The sequence below is a fragment of the Caloenas nicobarica genome, chromosome 4, assembly GCF_036013445.1.
Source record: "Caloenas nicobarica isolate bCalNic1 chromosome 4, bCalNic1.hap1, whole genome shotgun sequence".
Taxonomy (NCBI): domain Eukaryota; kingdom Metazoa; phylum Chordata; class Aves; order Columbiformes; family Columbidae; genus Caloenas; species Caloenas nicobarica.
This window is the reverse complement of record NC_088248.1, coordinates 17,675,973-17,688,319: the sequence shown is the minus strand read 5'-3', so window position 1 is coordinate 17,688,319 and position 12,347 is coordinate 17,675,973.

The window sequence follows — 12,347 nt, the reverse complement described above, 5'->3', positions numbered from 1 at the left end:
CTAAAATTGTACTCAATCATCCACATTCATAACTCCCTTCAGCTTTCAGAAAGGAGTTATTTCAAAATGCTAACCAGATACACAATATACAGGGATTGTCGTCTCATTCTACACACTGGAAGTAGTAAGGTCAGAGTCGTCAGCTGGACTTTGTATTCTTGTGACACTGAGGCAGACGGCTGATAACAGGCTTTATTTCTCTGCGTTTCATTTTCTATTACATTCCCACTCACTGCTCCTGCACTAATGGCCTTGTTCATTTCAACAAGATGTTACACACATGCTTCATTGTTGTTAAGTATTACACTAGGACGAGGTAGAAAATAATTTTTTATTTCAGGGGATCCGTAGAACAGATATCCTTCAGGAGAGAAAAGCAGGTCAGCTATTTCAGTAGGCAGCATCTGCAGACATAATTCCTCTATGAATTATATAAACAGATATAAACTTGCAGACACTCTTAAGCGAACTGGAATTTGTAAAAGAAGAGGCAGCAAACTAAAGAAGTTAATTTTCTATAGCAACAATCCTACAACATGAGCATTGAATTGCTGTAAATTAATTAAGGTCTCCTGTAATACAGGAAATAGTAGAAATAGAATCTCAAATAAATTAGACATATACCCTGGTAATCCTTTAACAGATAAATTTATTTCAGTTGCCAGAGAGATAAGTACAGCACAGAATACCTGTGTAACATGAAAAAAACACCCCACCATAAAATCTACTAATAGTTTAAATACTCATTTTGCCAAACAAGAATAGAGAGAAGCAACTACAACTACATCACCTGCATACCCTTTCCAGTGCCACACTGCAGTGCCTACTGTATTTTGTGAACTTAACTGTTTATCTTGGCTGAAGAGATAACAATCTAGTCCTCTGAAGGTAATCAGAAAGTTTTCATCAGACTTGAACAGTGATGTATAAAGAGCAATTCTGGAGGACATTATGTCCTGGGGGCACACTTTTCCCTTACAGTTTCTCAAAAAGTTCATTTTCAGTCTAAGATTATTTCCTGCTATGTTATACCAGCAGTATTGCATTTCCTAGTTAGGCTTTCTTTTGAAGCAATAGAAGGGTAGATTTACAGACTTCGGTACTGCTCCAGCTGCCTCCTACCTATATATTCAGGTGTCAAGACCAATGAAAAAAAGTAACACAATTTAAAATTCTTTATTTCTTCCAAAGCCAGTGATTCTTCGACTTAGGTAAGAAAACATCTGCTACAAAATTAAGACCAGATCCGGAGAGGAGACACAGGAACCCAAGGGAGCTGCAAATCTTCAGCCTACTATTATCCACATTTAGTTTGAGTGAACAGAAGCTTAACTAAACTGTGTACTCCTAAATTTAAGGTAACATTTAAAAATATGTTATTTCGTAAATGTTAACCCCAGCTTTAAGGGATGAGGAAAACACTGAGGTGAGGACAAGATTAGAAAAGAGGTGAAGGGAGGAAGTAGAATTCAAAAGGAATTATGCAAGCAAAGGCTGTATATAGTATTTATTGTGAAGGTAAACACATTTTTTAAAGAGTACCATTATGTCAACTAACTAGAGGTCAGAGAGACAGTAGGCCAGATTTAGGAATATATTTGTGAGATAGTAACTAAAACATCCTTATGACATTCTTTTTTTACTTTGACTGTAATTAGTAAAGCTTCTTTTATTTGTTTCTGTCAGTTTGTGTTAAATCATCGCTGAAGAAAAAGCGAACAATCTGCTTTATTTGCTTCATAAATATAATTATAAACTTGCCAGAACCAGGTTAGCCACAAATTAACATGACAGCTACATTCACTTTCACATGGATTATTTATGAAGAAACTTCAACAGGGTAAAGCTACTGATAGGGCCAGGTGTTGCTGTAGAAGCCCATAGAGGTACTATAGTGACAGACCACAGGAGCAGTCTAAAAGATATGATAAATGACGAACATCTTGCAATTTGCAAGCCAGCAGATTTTGGCATTTAAGAAATATTGGTTACATCTGCAAATCTATCTTCTTGTATGGGAACAGGCAGGTATATTGTATCAGGGTCCACATTAAGCTAATATACTCCCTCAGCTCTCTTATTCTGACAAGCACCGTGTTGCTCTCAATGTCCATGCTGTAACTGACTCTCTTCCTCCTTACAGATACAGATAGTACCTCTCCCTTTCCTCTAAGCATTAGACTTAACAAATGTCTACAAAATGATGCTTCTCAGTATCTCTGGAGTTTCCAATATATGCTATTTGTGGTGTCACTAGATTTTAAATATTTAAAATTCATTCACCTTTTTAGATCTCTGAGCTGCCATTGAAACTGGCAGCAGATTTTCCAAATACATAATATAACATACCTATTCTATCCACCACATCAGTTAGCGCTTCCAGACTAAACATATGCACACAAAAAAAAATCCAAACACTGCAGAACTATAGAATAGAAGAGGGCCTGGAAGTCTTGTTAAAGCTCTTAGTAAAACCTGTACAGACCTGTCTTTACAATGCCAGAACTTTCTGTGCGGATAAATGTTGCATCCATTGATAATTACACACACCAGAAGGTTCTTTCCCCCCCCCCCACTTGAATTGCAGGAGGTCAGAAACCATTTATGAATATATCTGACAAGTCTTAAGCAAAGAGGCAGGAATCATAAGGCTAAGAAATGAGAAGAACAATAAATAAAAAGCCCTGTACTTTTGCAATGGCATAATATTGAAAGAACTAGCTACTATAATATTTAGGTGGCAGCACTGACAAATTGGTACTAGCTTTTGGATCAACACATGCAATGCTACACCTCCCACACAGAAAGCATGGAGTTGTGATAAATTAGCTGAACAATAAATTAGTGCTAGGAAAGACACATTTTCAAAATTACGTTAGCTGCAATGGGCACACTTGAAGAGTGCTTTGGAGTTCTGAGATGTGCGATATATTTAATGCTCAAATTCGTCTTTTAAACTGCCTTCTGCATTTCTGTTTTAAGTCACTTGTGTTACTTCCCCAGTCACTTTTTTCTTTCTACATCTTGTGGTACAAATACTAAACTTAAGTAGAAACAGTGACAATTTTCTTCCTTCCCCAAGGCTAGAAACTTCTGAACTTGTACATCCCCAACCATTGCTAGAAAAGGAAAATGAACAAGCACCAAACATTGCAAATTTCCATTGACTAGAAAAGTAGTACACATGACATGACTTTGATGCAGCCAGCTGAAAGTAAACCTTTCCAAATGGCAAGTTGCATCTTCTGTAGCACTCATGGATGTGCAACAAGCATCAAATGCAGCTCCTAACTTACCACCTGTACTATCTGACCAGTGACAAGGGAATAAAAGCATAACTGTATTCAACCTTTACTCTGCAAAAAGTCCAGTTTTATTCAACCAAAGCAATCTTTGCAGCGTTGTGTTGTACTAATATAATTGCCCCACAAACAGAGGGAGGAGAAAAACTCTTACTATCTGATCAGTGAGCAAGAAAAAGATTTGGGTTGTGCCTCTCATAATGCTGCATGTTACACAATTAGTCTTTTAATGATTGCTTCCCTCCAGCCTAATTGTGTGCCAGACAGCATGTAACGGATGGAGTGATGCACACAACTCTCTTCGTTGGGGCTGCTTTACCAAGTGGGTGCCTTCTAGCTCCACCATCATCACAACAGCTATTATCAAACAACTTGCCTCTCCATTGCCATCACCTACTTGCTCCCCATGTCTTCAGTGCTCAGAGCACACGTGCTTTCCTTGGGCTCCAATTATGCTCTCTTTTACCAAACTCCTTCACAAAACCCTATAGCTCTGAACATGGCACACTGATGTACAGATGGAGATCAGTGAACAGTGGTGTCCCTCAAGGGTCCATATTGAGACCACTACTGTCGTCTTTTTCAATGACATAGACAGTGTAATGAAGTGCACCCTCAGCAAATTTGCAGATGACACCAAGCTGAGTGGTGTGGTTGACATGCCTGTGGGATGGGATGCTATTCAAAAGGACTTAGACAAGCTCAAGAAGTGGGACCCCATGAACCTCATGAGCTTCAACAAGGCTAAGCGCAAAGTTCTGCAACTATTCTATGATTCTATCATCCACATCCTTAAACAGCAGAAGCCTTACCACCTATTTCTCACTGTGTGGCCCAGGTTGCTCTTGTGCCTTGTATGTGCCTGTTGGATTTTCCTCCATGTGGTGGTATCCATCATCTTGCTATACAATTCACTGTCACCGATGGCAAGCTGCCTTCTCCCAGAGAACTGGCAGGATCATACTGTGCTGTTCATCAGAGACAAAATAAACAGAAATCTCAAGATTACATCTCTGCTGACACACCACTTACGAAAGAGAAGTTTGCTAACTGGTGTGGGTTACTGGCTGAAGTAACCTTGCAGTATGTCGGTCTAAGTCTTGATTTTTACTTATGAATTGGCCATCAAAACACAACCAGAAAAAATACTAGGATATCCCCACCATGGCCATATCCCTTACAGTGGGGGATGTGCTATGATGTACTGTATTGTATTACACTGTGCAAGGACTCAGTATATTTTGGAGGCTCATTTAAAAATTAAAAATGGATTGCTTTCCATCTCAGTATCTCTCTTGCAGCCACTGGAATATTCATGTTCTCGACTTTCCTCTCTAAATTCTGTTAATTTTATATGAAGCCTCACATAAAGCACTCAACGACCACATGAACAGAGAACTGCAAATTCTCCTTTTTTTCATTTCTCAATATCAATAGGAAAAAAACAGAACACAAGAGACAATTGAAACAAGAGAAAGGGCTGCAATTTATGAAGGCTGGAACAGTCTTACAACCCCAGAAACTTGTGGCCTCATAGTGCACTATGCAAAGGAAAAGCACGTCAGAGATCTGAATGCAAACAAGCAGACCAAAAACACATTAAGACCAAAGAAATCTTTCAAACTTTGGTAGAATCTGTCTTGAAAGATCCAGCATGTGCAAGTGTTATGTGGCTGGAATACTTGAGTTGTTGTTTTGTTTTTTTTTTTTAAAGACCAAATACAGACAGGAAAAGTATTTATCACCACAGAGAAAAGGAAATGGATTGTTAGTTCTATATGAAAACGTTATTTACAGAGGCAAACTAAAATGTGTTATAGCCAGAAGGGCAATGTTTTTTGACTTGCTTTCCCGGAGTTCATATTCTCCAATCATATTTTAAGTAAGATTACTTTGGCTAAGGAAAAAAAAAAAAAAAACACCTTCTTCAATTATAACACTTTTTTTTTTTTAATTCCTCATAAGATCTCTCAGCTGGTAAAATTTCAGATGAAGTAAAGTGGATAACAGCAAAAGGTTAATTAATAACAAACATCTGCCCTTTGGATCACATGAGAAGTTCAGCATGTGACAGGCTTTAGTCTTAATTTCTCTACATTTGAAGAGAGAGCAGGATTTTTAAAAATTACACTACCATTCACCTCTAGGTGGATTTCAAGCTAAGCTTTTATTTTTTTTTTTTTTTTAATAAAGATGCTAAAATATTCCTCTACTTCAGAAATACTCAGAGGCTTTATTCCAATATTTAATAACAGAAAAGCTGGAACAAAATGTTTTGTTCTGCCTGATATTGAATAATTTAGCTTTTTATTGATCTTTACAGGCTTATTTTCAATATTTGATTTTAAAATGCAACTAGTGAAATTACTTCTGTAGCCGCAGAAGACAGAAGAAATAGGCATAGATGAGTTTTTAAAGAACACAAATGTAAAATACAGTGTTTGGATAACGTTTGATAAATGTTCTTTGCCAGAATCCTCCAGAACTCTTTGTATTTTTCTTCTAATACATAATAAAATGTTAATATGATGGTTTGCAAAAAAAACCCCAAATAGATTACATATAATTTCTATTCTTTTCAGGTTCAGAAAAATATATCCATTGTAAAATCATAGTCCATTTACAGTATCACTACATCATAATTCAGCTTTTTTTTTTTCTATCATTTCCTTGTGTGCCGTATGTGGCAAAATTATAACACTGTATATTGAATAAAACAGCTTGAAGACTTGCAAAGGTATTTGCTATTATGACAAATGACTTCTCTCCCATTCAAAAACATCCTAAAACCAGCTTATTTTATAGTGCCCATGCAAATCACATACATTAGAATTTAAAAAGGAACACAGAAAAAAGCCCACAAACAAATTCCTATTTCTCGACTTCCTTATGTGTCTTACTTAGAGTAGTTCTATCATTTAGCATTTCAATTGTAAAGACTGTGCCTTAATATAAAATAAATTCTAATTGTAATGTTATTCTGCTTGCAGAACAAGAAAGCAGATATAGTAGATAAATTAATCACTGTAAAACATTCACTGAATTCTCCAGTTAGAGCTTTATCATTGGACAATGACATTCCCACAAATACTCTTATCAATCTTTATTTTTAGGTAGAGCAGCATTTGTTTTGGATTAGTATGAATTTTGAACTGATTCCTTAAGAGAAGTCTTTCAAGTGCTTTTGTCCTTGGACGTTGGATCTAGTTTAAAAGCATACAATGTCTTAATTTCAAGGCACCCAAGTCTTGGGAAATCTGATAACTGATTCATGATCATGTTTCTTCAGAACAAACAAAAAAAAAGTCACTGCAGGTTTTCTTTGGATAAACCTTTTTTAAAGTGCAGCAATACTTCAGTGAAGAAATATGATAATTATGCAAATTACTTTTATATGGCAAGGGAAAAAAGTTATTTAAAAAAAAAAAAAGCTGCCAACTTGAACGTGAAGATCAAAGAAAAAGCACCCTTATAAAAGCAAAAAAAAATTTGACAAACAGCAGGAAAATACCGAAGCATTTCCATATATATTTGAAATACTTCCTGTATTGTCAAGCATCAGCTTACACCAGAGATGCTTAAAAGTGAATCTTGCAGAATATTTGCCTGGAAAATGATGAAGTAAATTTGGACTTTTCAAAGAAAATTCTGAAGAAAAAAGCCAAATAAGAGGTTCAAAAGCATACGGAAGCCTGATGAAAAGTACAATTACAATCTCATAAAATGAGAGCTCCATAGTAATCATAAAAAATAATTCAGCTGAGGAAACTCAAACCGTTTCTCACATAGCTGCTTTCAGAACACTGGATCATAATTCAAAATCGAATTATTAGAATACACTTGTTCAGATTACTCTTATTTATCACTATTTGTTCTCGTTGCAGAGCTGGCAGTTTGTCCTGAGATATTAGGTCAATTTACTAATTAATTTTCAAAGTTAAAGACGATGCACTTTGCAAGTATGCATTTGCTTTACTTAAATGAAATGACAATAGAATCTCAATATGTTTAACTCAGGTATCCTCTAACCTGGCTATGAAGTCATGCCAAGTTTGACAAAGCTGTTGGATCCAGAAACATTACAAGTCTTTGACCCTCTAGCTTAAAAGAAGAAAACCCATTTCTTGACAGCTTCACTTACATAAATCATAAAATTGTTTATATGTTGTTCCATATACAGCGTTTGCTAAACTACTGGGAGTTTGTTGACGACTATATGACTGTAGTTCAATAGGCACAGAAATTATACAAAAGTGGTCAGAAAAAATCTCCAAATAGCTTGATGAACTGGATTTCAGTGAGACAGACATGAAGGACTTCAATGTGTAAGTAGGCAGTTCTTGTTTCACAAATAGGAGCAGGAGCATTACTCGAGAGAGCAGACTGTCAATTGATATCAACCAACCACAAACCATGGACTTCAATTAAAAATAGCATAGTACACCAACATAAACAATGAGCACTTGGGGTTTTTTCTTTCCCCTAAAACCAGAACACTGCTTTCAAAAGTAGCAGACCAAATTATGCAACCTCATTTATTTTCTTTTAACCAATAACTATCGTGTCAGTTTATGACTTCAGAACTTCAATGATCAGCATTTGATGAGGTCACAGGTAGAGAAATCAAGTTGACAAAATTCAGCAGAAGAGGATAATCATTAACTGCAGCTCACAGACTATCTTGAGATATGAATTAATCAACTGATTACTTAAGACAGTAAACACGTGCCTGAGTAATTACACATAGTGTAGCAAGAAATGTAACACTACTCTATAGAATATCATTGCGTGGTTCATGCATGGAGCCTTCCTGGGCATTATCTTTTAGTATATACTTCGTTTAATAAGCTTAGACATTCCTCTGAAGCCAGACAAGCTGGTGCAATATTTTAATTTATGGGAATTATGGTTAAAGGTGATCTGAACAAACAGTTGGGAACTGAAGCAGTAATTAGTGGAACGAAGGAAGTGTGGAATGATTAGGGATAAATAAAATAAAGTCATTTGCTTGAAGAGGGTGTCAGGAAGGTTCTTCAGGAGAATTTTAAATGAATTAAAATTGCTTTATGAAAATGCAGTAGTATTAGACGGATTAACAACCTATTAATATCTATCATTTATAATAATAATAAAGTTTACTACTTCAACTTATATAGAATAATATCATATTTGATATATCATCATGAACACGTAGGACCAAACTATTTCAGTTAGCTGCTCATATAAGCTGAGACACTAAGCTTCTTCATTACGTTGTAAAGTAACAGCCTTCAGGACTCATAGTTCTGCCTTTTCAATCCCCACATATTCAATTATAATACATGAGTAATGCATGAAGAATACTATCCTTAGGGTTTAAATTTCCTCTTACGGTCTTTTCATTTTGAAAAGAGTATCTGAAGAGGATACATTTTCATTTTTCCACTTCTAAAAGATTCACCAGCACAACAGCCTCAGCAATAGTCTATGTGAATCTTAAGTGTCATTCAGGTGGGTCACGCAGATTTTGGGACCCAAATTGTGTTCATTTGCTAAGTGACCAAGATTACAGTGCCACGAAAAACATTTAAAACATACCAGAACAGACATCATCACACACTTGTCCCTTTCTCTCATGAAGGGACAACTAAGAAGTTGCTAAGCATAAGGGAAATGAATATGTGTGCCACAGTACCACCATCTACATTCTCCAGGAAAAGTTGCCAAAGTTTATGAACCCTTGGCAACACCTAGGGAAGCAGTGTGTGGATCAGGGACACTTAATTGTGTTCACAAAATCACAGAATCACAGAATGGTTAGGATTGGAAGGGACCTCTGGAGATCATCTGGTCCAGTTGATCTGATAAAGCAGGTTCACATAGAGTAGATTGCACAGGAATGTCTCCAGGCAGTGGTGATCACTTAATGCTCAGCTCTGAATGATCCTGAATTTTCCTGGATCAGCCAGATGTGCTAGATGAGGATTAGAGCGATATTGCACTAGTAGCTCACCTTGTCAGCTGGTGAAGAAAATGGAGGTATTCAGTAACAGATATCACAAGATCTTCATCTGCCTGCCTCTTTCCTGTCATTAGCGGTTCTGTTGGGGTGACATTGGCTGCAACTGCAGCCTCCAGAAACAAAGCAGGTGCTCCTGTCCATTAGTGAAAGCAAGAGCAATACCTTAGAGACAAACGAAAGATTTTCTAGCAGTACTGTTGGCAGATTTCACTCTATTTTTCATGTAGAACTGGAAAACACAACATAAGCGATACTCTACGTACCTCAAAAAATAGGATGTGGGATTTGAGAATGTATTATCAGATGTATAATTTCCTATGAGACAAGTGGCAACCTCATTTGAGATCCAGCTGTCACGATCTGATGCTTGGGCGGGTTCACATTTCCATTGTCTGTGGTCACATAGTCTACACTGTGTTCAGGTGTGTGTTTTACAGTAGTAATTAATACTTGGCTAAAGCCAATGAAACGATTTAATTCAGTGAACTGGATTTAACTTGAACCCATTCTAGGACATGGATTGCAGATGATGTGTAAATACTTTGGGAAAAAAATTAGCCATAATTTGCATAGGAAAAGAAAATCTGAGATTCTTCCGAAGTTCAGAAACTGGATTTGGTTCATAGAATTTTTGAGGTAAGAAGAGACCATCTAATCTGACCTGCTGTGTAACACAAGGCATGATCTGAATGCAGATTCTTGCTCTGATTCCACCATCTTATGTTCAGATATGCCTTTAGAAATGTAAACATTACGTATTTTGAATTCCCAAGTCTAAAAAATGTGTCTAAAATTTGCAAAGGGAATATTATTTCTGGGAGATACTGGTATTACTATTTCTCATCTTGGATAGAAATCCCGCAGTATCCACTTCTGCTAATTTGGTCTGATTTTCTGTCACAGGCTACAAATATATCAGTTGTGCAGAGAAAAAAAATAAAACCAACCAACTGCAAATTCTTTCAAATGTTTCTAGACATCATAATTCCTGCAAATTATTTCATACTGTATCTGACAGGTAAACTGCCTTCTAAAATGAAACTCTACTACTTCAGTGCTACTAGAAGAATTTAGTTCACAATGTTTTTACATATCTCACTCAGGCCCTGCAGTCTGACAATGCCACATCTTGATGTCTAATGTTAAATTCTAATAACTGCATATTATTTAGCTTTCTACCATGGCATGATGTAACCATTTGTAGACTGCTTCCTTGAGCACATGGTCTTCTTCAAATCTGATATAATTTCACTGTCATCCTGTTTTAGACATCAGCCTTACACGTTTTCCAGGAATGGGATGATTAACCACCAGAAAAAGAAGATACATGTGAATCAATACTTGTAGGACAGACATTTTTTGTTTGCAGCTGCATTTGGTTTTGTCTTGTCATTGCCACAAATCTTGTCCCTTTTCTCCTGCCACCTTCATTCACTTGTACCTATTCCTCTAAACAGGCAGTTTCTGCTTGCTACAACACAGTTTTGTTTCCCCTCAGGAGAACAGCAAGAAAAAGGCAAAAACAAAAGCCTGTAAAATATCTTTGCTGTTGCTTCTGTTGTAGTAAGTTGCAACCCACCTGGTACAAGGCAACAATTATCTCTCTCCCTATATCTTATCTTTCACATATTTATAAAGGAATGTATTTCAGACCTTAGGAACTTTCTGGACACAACTGGTATCACTGATATGTAATAGTCCACTAAATACCAGAGCCATAGCACCATTTTAGTTGCTCTGAAGCCAATCAATGAATATGCCCAATAGCACAGTTTCCCTAGGGACAGGTTTGTCACTAATGAGCAGGAATGTTAGTATGATGTCATGTCCCTTTTTTCTGGACTTCTACTGCAGAAAACAATCAGGAAAAAACAGACAAATCTGTGATGTCCCCAAGTTCCAGCAATTCCTATTTGCCAATAAGCACCACTAGGGCAATAAACTTAAATTTTCTCTAATTCATGAAGCAAATCAGATTGGCCAATGGCCAATTTTATAACAAGAGGAGTGTGACAGTAGCTCAAAGCTAGCTGACTCCATCACAGTACGTTGCACTATGCTAAGCCTGCACTGTGCGAAATCAGACAACTTGGTCTGGAGTTATGAAAGTGAATCCAATGTCTTAAAATTTCTACTAAGACACCATACACTGGGGGAAGAAAAACCAAACCAAACCAAACCAACAAACAACAGTAACAACAACAAAAAAACCCAGCCAAACCTAAATAAACAAAACAGAACCCCTCCCAGCTATATTAGAAGATGAAATACATCTGATATATTTTAATAGCTTTAAAACATATTAGAGGTATACTCCTTCTGGCTTTTAAGCAATATTTGTCTACAGTTTTATAAGGTTAGATGTAAAGAGATGCTGACCTTAATTCTAATTCACTGTGGAAAGTCTTGCTGGAAGATGAGTGGGGTGAGAAACAATTGACTTATTACAGAGCTTGAAACAGGGAAAAAGAAGGAAAGCTCGAAGTTATTATTAGGTTGCTAAAGTTTGTGGACTCAATAGTGTCTACAGGCAATCTATCATAATCCAATTTAAACCAAATTCATATCAATTTGAAGTGATTTCTTACTCATATAAAACTGAATCAATGGAATCTTGAACTAAATTAATAAAAGTGTCCATACGGGAAGTTGTGTAATGTTAACCAAATAAGCTCTAAAAATAGTATTAACGAAAGCAATGCAGCTCACAAGAAGTGATAAGATTGTGTGCTGATGAATTGCAATAACAGATGCAGTAAAGACAGAGACCTTTTTGATCAGTTTGCATTCAATCTCTTCTATTTTCAGATATGCGGTAGAGGACCTAAATGCTATCCCTGTTCTTTGAAGTAATTTTGCAAAACTCATTGACATTGATAAGGACAGCAGTAGGCCCTTGCTATTGATTGCTTCTGCCTATACATGTCCATAGGCAGGCTCCCAGCAACCTGAGGCAAACCCAGTTTCTAAGAATAACTGGCTAAATAATGGATGAACTGTGACACACACACCTTGTGTTTATCCACAGTGAAAGCTCTGAAATT